The sequence below is a fragment of the Lagopus muta genome, chromosome 7, assembly GCF_023343835.1.
Source record: "Lagopus muta isolate bLagMut1 chromosome 7, bLagMut1 primary, whole genome shotgun sequence".
NCBI classification, from domain to species: Eukaryota; Metazoa; Chordata; class Aves; order Galliformes; family Phasianidae; genus Lagopus; species Lagopus muta.
In genome coordinates, this window is record NC_064439.1 from 14,816,705 (window position 1) to 14,831,295 (window position 14,591).

General features: G+C 40.7%; 1 protein-coding gene across 3 annotated transcripts in view; it reads right to left on the bottom strand.

The window, feature by feature from the left end:
• The window catches only part of SVIL (supervillin), a 133,317-nt gene that overhangs the window by 103,629 nt on the left and 15,097 nt on the right, over positions 1 to 14,591 (bottom strand). For all 3 annotated transcript variants that reach the window (XM_048950431.1, XM_048950430.1, XM_048950434.1), the window contains exon 2: positions 4,163 to 4,233. The gene's annotated coding sequence lies outside the window, so the exon portion shown is untranslated. The remainder of the gene's footprint in view (positions 1 to 4,162; positions 4,234 to 14,591) is intronic.

The window sequence follows — 14,591 nt, forward strand, 5'->3', positions numbered from 1 at the left end:
TAATCTGTAGGACTTCTTCAATATAATAGCTGGTATGAGCTTGGCTCTACCCAAAGAATTTGGAAAGCTGTTACAATCTATTTGTTAACCACCACCCCAGTGAGATAATGCAGTCTTAAAAAAAAACAAACCGTATCACAACGTAAGTGTAATTCTACCTGATTAAGAGACACCTCTGTCTTTTGTTAACTTTGATCATACAATAAGAGAGACTAAAAAACATGCACATGGAAGGAGAGAAAGTGGAGGACATTTGTCTCTGCGCCACCCAATCCTCAAGAACTTACTGTGCAGCTGTGAAAGGCAAGTTCCTGTATTTCACAATGTGAGGTGTTGACAGACATGGTATCTGTGCTTAGAGATTCAACAAACACAGTGAATGAAACACTGGTGTTCTTCATCTTTTGATAAGAACTACCTTTTCCAAATAAAGCATGGACATATTAGGCTGCCATTTCACCATGTTAGTCACCACTAGATAACCTAAGATTCATAACTGTGATACAACCACAAGTGTATTTTGGAAGTGTTGCTTGTGCTTGTTGAAATAAACAGAGCTCCCTCTCCTCCCCTCCTGTTTTTAGAAAAGGTATCAGTTGCAAGTCTCACACACTAACGTTTGCAAGGCAGTAGCGAATTCAGAATCCACAATTCAAAGGAATTAGCAAAAGCATGATAATTAAGTCATCACTTCTCAGATTTCTCTACCTTCCCTTGCTTTGCACAGCTCCACAACAGCCTTGAGTCACCACAGTCTGGGGGAAACAAAGTATTCCTAAACACAAAGATTCCTGATGTTTTCAGTGGGACACTGAAATTCAGATCTAGAAAACTAACCCAAAACCTTTGCTTCTTGATCTCTATTCAATGAATTTCTCAGGTAGACAGATTGCTCCTCAAAAACTTTCTACAAGGTTTCTGTTTTCAGAAGGAATGTTAGATTAGTGAACCAGTCATTCCATCCAAAGCTTACAGCTCTCAAATTGTTCTTTTGTTGATCATAATCAATAGCCAAGATCATAGGGCAGCAATGTGCCATGTGCAGAGACGCATGTTGAACTTTTGGGAATGACAAAAAGCATAGCTTCCTTTCTTACCAATAATGATTAATTAGAAGAGGGGTGCAGCAGTGTGGAAGATGCACTTTCCACCTACTCCATTTTTCTTTACTTAGAATCATAGAATTACTCAGGTTGGAAGGGACCTCAAGGATCATCAAGTCCAACCGCACTTGACAACATTCCTGTTAAACCATCACAATGATCTGGACAAACCAACCAAAAAAAAAAAAAAAAAAAAAAGAAAAAATCAAAAATTGTGAGTATTGCACTTCAAACACTGCAAGCCCAAAGCCCAAGAGAAACTCTATGGAGAAAGTGACCAAAGACTGGTTCTTACCTACAAAATACCAAGCAAATAGTGAGAGCCCCCACACTTTGCACCTAGACACTGGCTAACCCAGTGCTAATACAGGTATCTTCAGGCAAAGCAAGCATGAAAATACTCATAACAGGTACCACACCAAATGCACACATTTCAACAAACCACTCTCAAGAGGATTAGATTTTCTGTATGCTTAATTTTTGCAAGAAGCCCAGTACTACTGTTCTGCAGCAGTAAAACACAAAAGCTCAGACAAAATATTCTTTAAAAAAAGTTTTCCAACAGTAAGAAATTGTGAAATACTGCCTGGTATTATTGCTTAAACAGCCTATTTCTGCTTACTTTCAGAAAGCACACAGTTAAGAAATGTGAAGTGAATATGCTTGTACTAAATATTTTCTGAGGAAGTTTTACACAACTAATTGTATTCAGAATTGTCAAGATTCAATTCATTTTTCATGACCATAGATATCTAATCTTTTGGGAATCGTGGCCAAGTTTCACTTTTCTATTGCAAGCCTTTCCAACTTGTCAAGCTCTACAGCGCATATGAGTGTACTCACTGTCCTCAGACCTCTAGCTTTACTCAAACTTATACTCTTTACAGCATGTTCTCACTGCCTTCAGAAGCTATGGCAAGTTGCATGAAAAGAGTTCTCATAATTTTTGAGCAACATCTAAAACAGTACCCAACGTACCTCTGAGAAAAAACAGAGGCCACCTGTTGTGAGAGAAACAGTGGGACCACAGCTCTTACCAGCCTTTATAGACAGAATCATGCATCACTTCTGTTATAGGAAGCTTAAGAAATCATGAAAGGATTTTCTATCCATTACTTTGGTGATATAAAATAGTGACATCCTCCTGATCATCTCCAAGAAATCACGTCTCTCTACTCACAGTAACTATAACATTTTCAAAGAGCAAGCATGGGATTCCATGCTCTACACCAGTGCGGGAGCTGCCTTTATGAAAGCAGCAGAACCTGATACACATACGCACACAAAAGGTCTCTTTTGTTCTTCGTTAGTTTTCACAGAATCACAGAATTGTAGGGGTTGGAAGGGACCTCCAGAGATCATCGAGTCCAACCCCCCTGCCAAAGCAGGTTCCCTACAGCAGGTCGCACAGGTAGGCATCCAGGCAGGTCTTGAACGTCTCCAGAGAAGGAGACTCCACCACCTCCCTGGGCAGCCTGTTCCAGTGCTCCGTCACCTCACTGTAAAGAAGTTCTTGCGCATGTTTGTGCGGAACTTCCTATGCTGCAGTTTCCAGCCGTTTCCCCTTGTCCTGTCTCCACTCACCACTGAAAAGAGTCCGGCCTCGCCATTCAGCTCCCCACACCTTAGATATTTATAGACCTGGATCAGGTCCCCTCTCAGTCTCCTTTTCTCAAGGCTGAACAGACCCAGTTCACTCAGCCTTTCCTCATAGGGGAGATGCTCCAGGCCCTTCACCATCTTCGTGGCCCTCCGCTGGACTCTTTCCAAGAGATCCCTGTCAGTTTTCCAGTTTTCTACAGGAAAAACAACTGTAAAACATACTAAAAATCTGGCTGGATTAAACACCACTTCAAGCTTTCAAATAACAGAGAGTTGAAATGTTTTTTAAATGATACATATCAATAGCTTTATACTTCCAGAGTGTTTTGCAAACAAAACGCATTTTCTTTGTTGGTTTTTATCTGAGTTCCCAGAACGTCTGTCCTCCATTACAGACAGATTTGGTGCTACAAGTGAAGAACTCATTTCTCTTCAGTAAAGGGGAATGACAGATGAAGGTGAAGGAGAAAGATTCTCTCACCCCACAGTTTGTTTTCAAATAGTGACAGCACAGGGAACCATGGGCCTATTTATAATTTTAGTTTTCAAAAAAGAATCAGTTCCTCAGTATTACAAAGCAGGGATGACACCAAAGCATAGTGCTGAGCACAACTGAACGAGGCTGGCAACAAAGTACTCTGTTAGTCACTTTCATAGAGCACATCATTAATGCCTTAACACCATATACTCAAGTCACACAGCTGCAGCCTGCTCTGTGATGGCTGGAGAACTTGTACCACACCTCACTCATTACAGAAGAATTTAGAAAATCATTTATATTCAAGAAAACAACATAAACCATAAAACTCCACTTGGTAGGACCAGATTCAAGCACTTTAGTAGCCAAGAACTAAGAATTAAGTTGCAAATGTATCTCAAAATTGTAGGGGTTGGAAGGGACCTCCAGAGATCATCAAGTCCAAACCCCCTGCTAAAGCAGGTTCTCTACAGTGTACAACAAAAAGGGCAGACTACAGATCTGTGACTAAAACGTTAGATTTGATATAAATGCCATTAGAATGGTTGAAATTATTTTAACACACAGTTGGAAGAGGCAATGACAGGAAGGCTGGAAGAAGAGATCCATCTCAGCTGCTTTCTGCCTATTCATAATGGTGGACTTTTGGATACACCTATTGTCACTTTCACATTGAATTACATTTCACCTTAAAGTAGTAGCAGCATTTACAAGGTATTTAAATATCATTTGTCTTTCCTTGTCTTTATGACAAGGTCATAAAGGCTACTCAGGAGTCTCAACTGCTACACCACTGCATTTTATTTATGCTATACCTTGTACAAGTATCAGAAAGCATATATGGATTCTTCTTTAAATGTTTGGTACAAACTCTAGGAAAAAAAAAAAAACACCTAAAAAACCAATCACCACTACCGCCACCAACAAAAAAGCCACAGTTCATGGTTCAGATCAGCACACTTTTTCAGCACAGACATACCTTAAATCCCAGTCATCCAGGTCTCACTCTCCAGATAGATCTGTATCACCATGACCAAGACAGTCCTCCTCCTACAAGAAATAAACACAAAGTGTGGGTGAGAACCTCAAATGTACATCCCAGGGTATGAAAACAAGTCTAGAACTTCTAAGCAGTTGCACAAAGGGTTAAATACAGGAATGAGAGCAGTTTATACTGTACCTCATTCATTCATATAGGCAAGATCATCAGCATAAGCAACAGCACTTTTCAAAGTTTATCTACTGACATCCTGCAGCTATGTTCATACTGAAAGAGAGGTTTTGCATGATTACCAGGAACCCTGAAGAACCTGACCCCTCAGTTAAAGTCAGAGCCTTTGACACGAGACACATTCTTGAACCACCAATTTCTCCAGAAACGGAGTTTTTACTTCACCACCTCACAGAAAGCAATCTGTGTCACATCTTTCAGTAAGGTCAGGCAACACCGAAAACAACACAAAGATCGCATCATTTACCACAAGACTGTTATCCTCACAATCTTCAATTTTAACATTAACGGATGCAACTGGAACAGCCAGTTCTTCTCCCAGAGCCATGGTGACCAGGATACAGACCAGCCGCCTCAGCCAGGGGAAAGCACCCAGCAAGCAGGCCTGGCCTGCCCACAGTGCTCGCCACAGAGCCTGCCTCCTGGTCCCCACATCTTCAACCACATCTGCTTGTGTTTGCTTTGATAAATATAAACCATCTCCAGCTCTGCCTGTAATGCAAACTGCTTTCCTGCCTGGTGACTTTGCCCATGTGGAGATTTGTGTTGATGTACCATCCGAGCTAGGCTGTTTCAAACTAGTTGAACTATCCTGGCACTGACCTGTCCTTAAGGATGCCAACCCTTGAACTCATTAAAAACCCACAACAATCAACTGCTCCACACTTGCTACTCTATTTTCTATCACTAAAGTGGTAGTTTCTTCCCAAAAAGAAGAGCCCTAGAACACAAACACCTGACCTCCATGAGACAGCACCTGTGCTGAACAGACTGTTGTCTCCCTTCCTGTAGCAAAGGATCAAAAAAACATATTTTTACTCCTGTGGGATGAGGCTCAGCTCGTCTGTATGTTATTCTTAGCTGGTAAATACGCTGCTCAAGTCATTCACTTCCACAGTCACTTCATTAAACTTTTTGTTTTAATCAAGTAAGAGGCATAAAATGAAGCCATGATACTCCGAGCAACCAGAGCAACAACTGCTCAGAGCAGTCAGGTCATTGCTCTGCGTCCGCTGCAGCTGCTGAACATGTCAGACACTAATAACAGCATCGAGAGAAGAGGTCAAAGCAAAAATAATTCACTGAAAAGGCAGAAAGACAGACAAGACAGGAATTTTGCTTGAGTTCAGAAAAATTCTCATTTTCAAAAGCAAACAAAAGCCCCAGTATAGGCTACTTCAGAGTCCATAGGAACAGGAAAGGGAGCAATTCAGCTTGCTCCAAATGTTATGCAGCTGTTAACACATTTTAATTAACTCCCTTTTCACCATCAACTCACATTTACACTCTCATTTTGGAATAAACTACTCCAAAATTCCTTGAATATGGCAAACCACATGCTATTCCCACTTCCAACTTTCCAAGGAATACTCATTTGAAGTGAATGAATGATAGAGGCTTTCTGTCCTTAAACAGAAAAGCCAGGGATCTGAAGTGCAGCCATAGGTTTGGTCAACTACTTCATGGGTTTCCTGGAAGTCAGTGTGAGGTGGGAAGAGACAGCATCCAGTGCACTGAACCTAGCGTGCACAGCCGCTGTTCCCATGGCACATTTCACTATTTCTTCCGATTTGGAAAATGCTACATTTGTGTACTGAAGCAGAGAAAATGGCAGCACTGCAGTTTTGAAGGCTTGTAACTTGGAAACCTGTCAAAGTCAATCCTTGCAAAGGAGCTCTGAGTATCTGGTGTGTGTGGATCTTGACGGCTTTGTTTGTTGGTGGTTCTATTGGTTGGCTGGTTTTTGGATATTTGCCACTACACTGTATGCATTCTTAGCTACAGAAGTTCTTACAAGAAGAAGTTTTGGCATAAATGTATGATGAGACAAACACAAGGCCCAAGAAATACAGAGTACATATCAGTGAACATTTGCATTTGCAATCAACATGTGAGAGCTAGCAATTCAACTTCAACCTTTTAAAGGCTGACCTTGGCTGCAATTTTTTTGTACTCTCTCCAGTTTGTCTGAGAAGCGTCTGGCAGGTCACTTGAACTATTTATCTGACAACTCACACATTGTGAGAGCTTAGAACAAAAGCAGGAAAAGGCACTCCAAATACTAATTTTGCCTTTTTGATGGATTCCGCTTTGCTACATAACAGATGGCTCCAGGGATCACATAGTATGTTGTAAAAGGAAGACAAACACCAAAATACTATTTGGCTGCTTGATATTATGATTCAGAAAGAGTGGCTAGGCTGTAACTGCTTCCACTCAGCCACACAGACGCATCATTTTTGACTGAAAAAAGAGTCAAACTTCCAGTTTTTCTAGACAAAGGTTGTCTTGGATGTGGAATATCAGTGCATTGCTATCTGCACTGATTTATCACTTGAAAGTCAAATCAGGAAAGACTGTCACTAGTGCGCAGCAGGCAGAGCTGTAGCTGCTTTGTGAGAGTCTGCACCAAACTGGATTGTACACAGGGTGGCTACATAACAGATTAGCTACTTTAAAGAGTCCTGGTCCTGTAGTTCTGCAGTTCTTACATGCAGAGAAACTTGAAAGCATTTCACTTGAACAAATTAAGGTAAGAAATATCAACTGACTATCTGAAGCAGAAGTTTGCAAGCCTATCAGTAAGCTAGGATCGCCTTACAAATGTAGCATCCAAATCCCCAACATTCATTTTAAGATGCATGTTTCACGTGTTAAAATTGCATTTTTTGTTTTTCAGTAGGTTCTGTATATTTTTTATAAGAAAGAAATGATTCTACCAAGTTGAAGAAAGGTGACTTGAATCACCACCTGTTTTATGAGCCAACCTTCAGTATTAAGTTTTCTATAATAAAAACATCACTGAAGTGTTATGTCTAGAAAGGAGACATGTACCTGGCATTGGGAAATAGGTTTTGCTGGCTGATTTAGTTTGCTTCAATCATCTCTTTCTGCTGGATATGATTTCTTTGTTCATTCTGTCTATTTACAGGTATTTAGTGTTTTGTGTTTTGCTTTTGTATGCAATTAGCTGGTTAAAGCAAGCATTTTTAAAGTAAACATTCAGCTTGTTCTATCTTCATAAAAATTTCGAAGCTCACCAGGGTATGTAGTATGAAAGTGACCTTGAGGATGATTGTGTGGCCTATCCCGAACAACTGTGTTTCTGTCATTCTTGCATTACATTCCAATCAACAAGACAAGAGAGATGTGCCTCAAAATTACTTTGTGTGTCTTTTCCAAATAGGAAAGGGAGCCAAGTAGTAAGTACAGTCATACAGAACACTGTAGGTTGCTTTCAAGCATTTAGTGCAGCAAGTCAAAAGGAGTTTTGGCTACTACATTGAAAATTTCTTCTCATTTCAAGAGGCAAAATGAACTGGTATCCACACAAAGCCTCTGTAACAGCAAGAACAATGCTGTAAGTCACTGGAGCACAAGTTAATTTTTTACATATATAAATCATCTCCAATCGGCAGGACTCTCCTTCAGCTAATTTTCATTTGACCTCAGCACTGTTGTGGTTTGTCCATCTGTTTCAGTCCCCCTGCCCCATGACGTTTTCAGAAACAATCTGTTTTTGCACATTCCAGATGTTAAAAGTGATCACTTTTCTTCAATACTGAGGACAACCTGCTAAGGAGCCAACCTCCGCAAATCTCATGGTAGAATCATGCATGACTGCTTCCCTCAACACCCTGAAGTGAAACCATCCACCTGAAAGGTATCATCTGGCACCCTGGAGAGCTACACAAAGCATAATAGGTGCAGACGCAATTCTCTCACCACATCAGTAATAAGTTTATACAGAGCGTGAGATAAAGATGACTCCTAGAGCAAGCACTGCAGATAGAAATACATCTGAAACAAAAGTCCTGTTATTGCAACACAGCGCGAATGTTTGAGGTGCATGTTGGAACAATCGAGCGCGTACATTCATCCTTACCACATTAAAGCACTATTATTGATACGTGCCAAATACTCCTCAAGTGAGGAGAATTAAAAGCAGGAAGCTCAAAAAAGCCCTTTAGCCAAGAAAGTCATAAGACATATTAGCATGAAGGTTTTTTTTTCCAAAGTAGCAGGCTACAGTTTCCCTTAGAATCTGGTTTCAAATTTGATGAAATAGGATTCTGCGAGAAACTCTACACCACATCACAAGCTCCCGTCATACACTGACCTCTAGTGTAATAAAGACTCAAGACATCGGGAGTCTTTGCAAAGCCTTAGAAAATACTATCATGTTATTTTCCCAATACTCTAAAAGACATTTCCATGCAATAAAACATACTTTAGTCAGATGGTCCCTCAAAATAGATCACTCTCAATAGGTAAATAAAGGTAAAGGTAAAAGAGGCTATGAAACTTAAGCTCTTCAATGGATATAAAACTATTGCTGCGTTTACATACTGTACTTTACATCAAAGCTGCATGTAGGTACTCTGAATCCCAGCTTAATTTAACTTCTAAATACTCTGGATGTATAGAATTGTTTCCTAAGTAGAGTTTTATAAAGCTCAATTAAAAAGGCATCTGAGATAGAAACACCTGATTTGGGAACACTGTATCTGACAGACACAGATCAGCCCAGGTTCTGCCCCAGACCATCAGAGGGCACACAGAAAGGGGCCTGACTGCAGCCAGCACTCAGAACAAGAAGTCTGCTGGAAGCAGAGGGAACTCCCTCAAACAGGATGCACAAACCCCCAGGATTGCTCACACCCCAGGTAGTAGGGCAGGCAGATGGGATAGGGATAGCAGCTGCCTGGTTTTGCCCAACAGCTTTTGAAAAAGACATTCAGTTGGTTTCCAAAGTGCCAACTCAAAATCTAAACACTCATTTTTTCCACTCAGCTTAAACGATTAATAGTTTGCACTTTGTTACGAGCTGACTATAGTTTTATTATAAAGTCTACCTAGAGGATGTGGAGCAAATTCTAAGACAGTGTTGCTGAACACAATTAAAATGGAAGCTCGAATTATTTAGGGCTTTAATACCTTTACCTAAGCACCAGTCCAGATGACTTTGGACAGCATGTCCCAGAGACATTCAGTTTGTCTCAAAGTCGTGTAAGAGCAGTGACTCATTCAGAAATCATTTCTGAGTTAAGTGACATTCCCAAAGTGACCAAGTTATGTTTAAACCTAAATGTAATGCTAAGGGCCACTTCTGAAATACACGCAAGTCATGATGAAGACAACTGCTGGCATCTACCACATTTGTGTTCCACATAACGTGGAGCCTCTTCCTGCTCCAGCAATGAATTCCATGTTAACAAATTAGCCACCTCCATCCCAAAGCGTCCCAAGTTCTGCTTTTGGACTCGCTGCATCCTGCAGTCTAAACCCTGCAGACCTAAGACATAACACCAAATATACAAATCATAATGAAGCATGGCAGTCCACTAAACATTCTAGAAGAAATGGGATTCCTGTCTACTGGTCCAGAACTGCAAAAAACAAATCTCACCTATAAGAATTGCTTTTCTTTTCTATGCCTTAGCCCTTCTAATACCCCAAAACTCACACTTAAATGTAGCATTGAGTCAAAATAGCAGCATTCAGGATTTCCAAGGATACTGGTCACTAAGTAAGGCTGTTTTATGCTGAATTACTTACAAGATGATGTTTTAATATGAGAGATACTAGTCTAAGCCATTCAGCCACATTTCACTTCTAATTCAAGCATGCAAACTTGGTCAACTACTTCCTCCATACACATTACTCAGAGAAGGAACAGTATCAAGAAATTCCTTATGCTACACTACCATTTCTGTTCACCAAACACTTCACCATGACCAGGAAAGCACAGTGCCTCTCCTCCCTGTCCAAAGGGGGCACAGGTAACACACTACACACATCCAATAGATTTCTAAGCAAAAAAGTGTGTGGAAAAGTGCAGAGTGAATTCTGACGGCTTGAACAACAGATCCCTGCCATTGTATTTGACAGAATGTATTCTTCCAACTATTTTTGTCCTAAATTCTTGTATTTAATTCAATACATGTGGTAGTGGAATTGACTTTTAGAACAGTGGTGTGCATCAGTACACAGATGTTCCACATTTGTCATGTCACATGAACCTTGTGGCTAACACCCAACGATTACAGGCTAAAAATCCTCCTACATAAAAATCCACACATGATACATTTGTTCCTAGACAAACGATATATTAGATTGCTGAAGACAGGCTTTTCCAACATTGTTTTTTTGTTTGTTTGTTTGTTTTGTTTTGTTTTGTTTTAAGCTGGTACAAGATTTCTTTGGTTCTCATAACTAACATTAAAATATGTACAGAGACCTTAAGTCAAATGTTACCTTTACAAAATTTGACAGACCTTGAGAAAGTCCGTCAAACTGAACTGACTGTTGTGTGAAGAACCACATGCATTTACTACATATGTTCATGTCCACAACTGTTATTTGGCCAGCCATTTTCTAAGGGAGGCATAAAAACACAAGAGAGAAGCAGACAACTTCATAGCCAGCACCGAGCTCTAAACTATTTCCTCGTTTCCTAGAGTATTCCTTCTCAAACAGAAGTATGGCACAGAAATAAATTCCAAACCACATTACCTAAGTTCTGCCCTCAGAACTTATGTTCAGCACTGTGATCATCATAAGGAACACACCGCAGGGGGTGGTATCTGTTAAGACACTTTTGTCTTCAGGATTAGTGAATAAATGTTTTATTAGGCAACTGATAAAATGCATGTTGCATGAGTTATCAGGCAATTGTGTGTGGACCCAATTTTTACCACTCTAGCAAACAAACCAATATCTGTGCTTTCTTAGGGTAGTGGCCCTTGTTTGACAGGTTGCTGTCCATCCAACATTTCCAAGGGAAAGTTATCTGGAGTCGACTATGCATTTTTCATCAGACACACACAGCTTACAGAGATTTACATGACCAGCTCTTACATCTGGATTTCAGCATACACTAGATAACATCTATTAATTCATACATTAGTACCTGCAATAAATTCAAGTGGAAAAAAAAAAAAATTAAGTCATTTTCTACCAGCTATTGCAAAGGACTGACCAACAGTCCATCCTAACATGGTTTCAGTTTCTTGCTGGCAGAAGCCTGTGTGACCTTGCAGGAGTCCCTAGGGCTGGTCAATGGCTCTGCAGTGACCTCAACTGCTGCCAGCTGCTAGATTCCCAGCTCCCCTTCCCGGCTGCACAAGCATTCTGTCCCTGCCCCACAACTTGTTTGGCCCCTCACTGACTCATTTCAGACCAGTGACCACAAAAATAATTCCACTGCTTCCTTGCACGTTAAACACACAGATGACTCAACTCAGGGTCAGAAATGCAGAGTCGATGCACAGAAGAAAGCTGGGACGTGGGACTTTGCCCCTATATTCCAGCTCCCAGTACATCAACTGAAAGGAGTGCTGATGAGGATGAATAACTAGAGCTTAGAAGTCACTGAGATTCATATTAACTCTGGAATAAAATTTTAGAGGATATCCATAAGGAAGGGAATTTCTTAACAGAATACCCATTTTCAGAGAAGCCCATGGTCCCCAGCATCTAAAGTCAAAGCAGAGACTTCCTGAAATGAAATGAAGTTTTCATAGGAATCCTTGTTGAGGCAGGAGACTCCAGACCAAGCCTGAAGGACAAGAGAGTTGGAGGGGAACAGGCACAGAATTGACATTCTCCTCAAGTCTTCAACAAGATCATAATTTGCTGCTGTTTGTTTTTGGTTTTGGCTAGGGACATCACACAGCACATCTATCCAAACAAGTGCACACTTCTGCTTTATCTTAATTGGGTAAGACTTGACCATAAAAAGGGAAAAGGCAAGACAGGCTCTTCAGGAAGTTCCCTACATAAGACGTCCTCCAAAGGCAGAATGTCATTTCTCCTCCCTCAACAAAAGAAAGAGGTCAAATTCATTCATAAAGCATCCCAAAGGGAAGCTACAACTTCCTATGATCTCCAGTGTGATGGCTGTTCCTCTGCCAGCCGAATAAATAGTGAAGACCTAACTCAACATTTAAAGGTTATGGTAGACAGAAGATGAAAAATGTGGCCTTTAGGGAACTGCTATACCAATAAAGAAATCCAGCACATACATAATGATGAGTTTCTCTCTTAGACATTATTTCTGTGGCTGCCACATATCCCCTCACATACACTTCAAACAATTAAGCAGTAGCCATTAACCCATCTGCAGAGCCTTAAGTAGCCTTCAGAGCCTTTAGTCTCCTTATTTATTTTATGAAATCATAAAACAAACAAACCAGTCTTATTTACAAGCTAAGCTTTGGAAATTTTACTCACTTAGTTGACTGCATAGTTATGGTAGAGACTGCCCAGTCCTGTGGGATTCACTCAGTTCCTTCCTAGCTGTCTCCAATATTAAGAAGTTCATTGTGCTCACAGTTTATTTATGGACTTCGCTTCTTATGTTTTGAACTTTGAGACAAATACCTTAATCTGAGAAAAGAGCAATCTTACTGCTTACTCCATTGTAGCCAAGCAGCCTTGTTAGTTGTAGTCATAAGCACAAATACGTAGAAGACAACAGCCTGAATTTCAGGGGAGCAACGTTATTGCCATTCTATTTGCCCATTTTACATATATCTGTTCTGAACACATCTTTTCTGTTTGGCAGGCAATTGAATGAACACCATGACGTGCAGCTCTTGTTATAAAGGAAAGTTACATGAGTTATGCGTGTTTATTACAACACAACAAGCACTTGTGATAAGATTTTTACATTTTCAGAGTGAAGTAGTCTGTCTGTGCTGACAAATTCTGTTTTGAAAACAGAAGCAGTAAGCCAAAACACCAGTAACACTGAAAGAGCCATACTCTGATTAGTTGCATATCATATAGCTGCTGGAGGCAAGAAGCTCCCAACTGTACCGACGACAGAAGCACCCTCCTTGCTCACTCAACTCCTGGGAAAGCAGGGCTGTGATTCTCAGAACGTGATTTCTGTGCTCAGCACCTGGAGGCCTTATCATTCCTGGCAAGCAGTTAGCTCTGCTCTCCTCCCACCACACGCTGAGGAAGGCATCTATCTGAACCAGAGCAGACCTCCCTGCTGCAGCTCTTGAGAAACTGCAGCTCAGTCCTGCCCTGCACAGGAGTGTGCTCTCTTGCTTTTCCCCAACCTCACACAAATTGATGAAATATATTCTTAAGGCAAACCATCAGTTTGCTAGTTAGCCAGGAGTGGATAAATGAATTTTCTGAAACATATACAAAGGTATGACATAAAAATAGAAGTACAGTTTACTCTTTAATTGAATTTTATACATGGTCTTGCTTCACTTGAAATGCCTGGGAGCTAGGTTATTTTTAGGCTGGAAACAAGCTTTTAAAAACCTGGCCATGCTGCAGAAAAGCAATTCCCTTTCAGCTAGGTCGCCCTCTAGGCTAGATGAAGGGCAAGAACCTCAATGAAAACAACAATTAACTATTTGCATTATCTTTGAATTTCATCTAAGTTTAAGGGAATTTCCCTACCTCAAGGCTAAACACAACAGTGCAATACAAACAAAAATATTAAAATTAAGTTTACAGCAAGCCCAGGAATCAACCACTGCTTTCACCCTGAATTGTCAGCAAGAGTTTATGTGCTACAGAGCACCCACCATGTGCATTAGCCAGCCAGCAGACCCGGGACCCAACGTCTATCATCAGTTCAGAGGGAAGTTTGTTCTCTCTTAGGCACACCTACTCCTTAATCTTCAAGTTGAATTCCTTCCTCATCTTTTACATATCAAGTAGATAGACGAAAACAAAAGCCAAATGGCAGCTGTGTGAACTTTTTCAGCCCCAAAGTTCAATTTCAAAGAAGTGAAGCACAGCAACTGTTGCATGTTCAGGACAGCACAAGTGTGGGTATCCTGGTGATGAAAGAGTCTGAAGCCTTTACACAGTGCAAAGGTACAGCTTTCACTGATCTGTCTATCGCCAAAAACCACCTGGCAATCAGAAGCTTCCTTTTATGTTTGTAGATTAACAGCCAGCGATTCAAGTTAGACAGCGGTCCATCTCGACCTCACCACCCAACAGAGGCAAACACCGATGGCTAACGACACTTGCGGTAAATTGCGATGCTCAGCAGCGTGTTTGTGCAAGAACATTTCACAAAGTCACAAATTTCTCACAGAAGCCCCTGAACTAGAGCAAACCTGCAATGAAATAAATGCCACTCTTAGCCAAAACAAAATGCAAGCTTAGATTTAAAGGAGGTTTCATGACTTAAAAA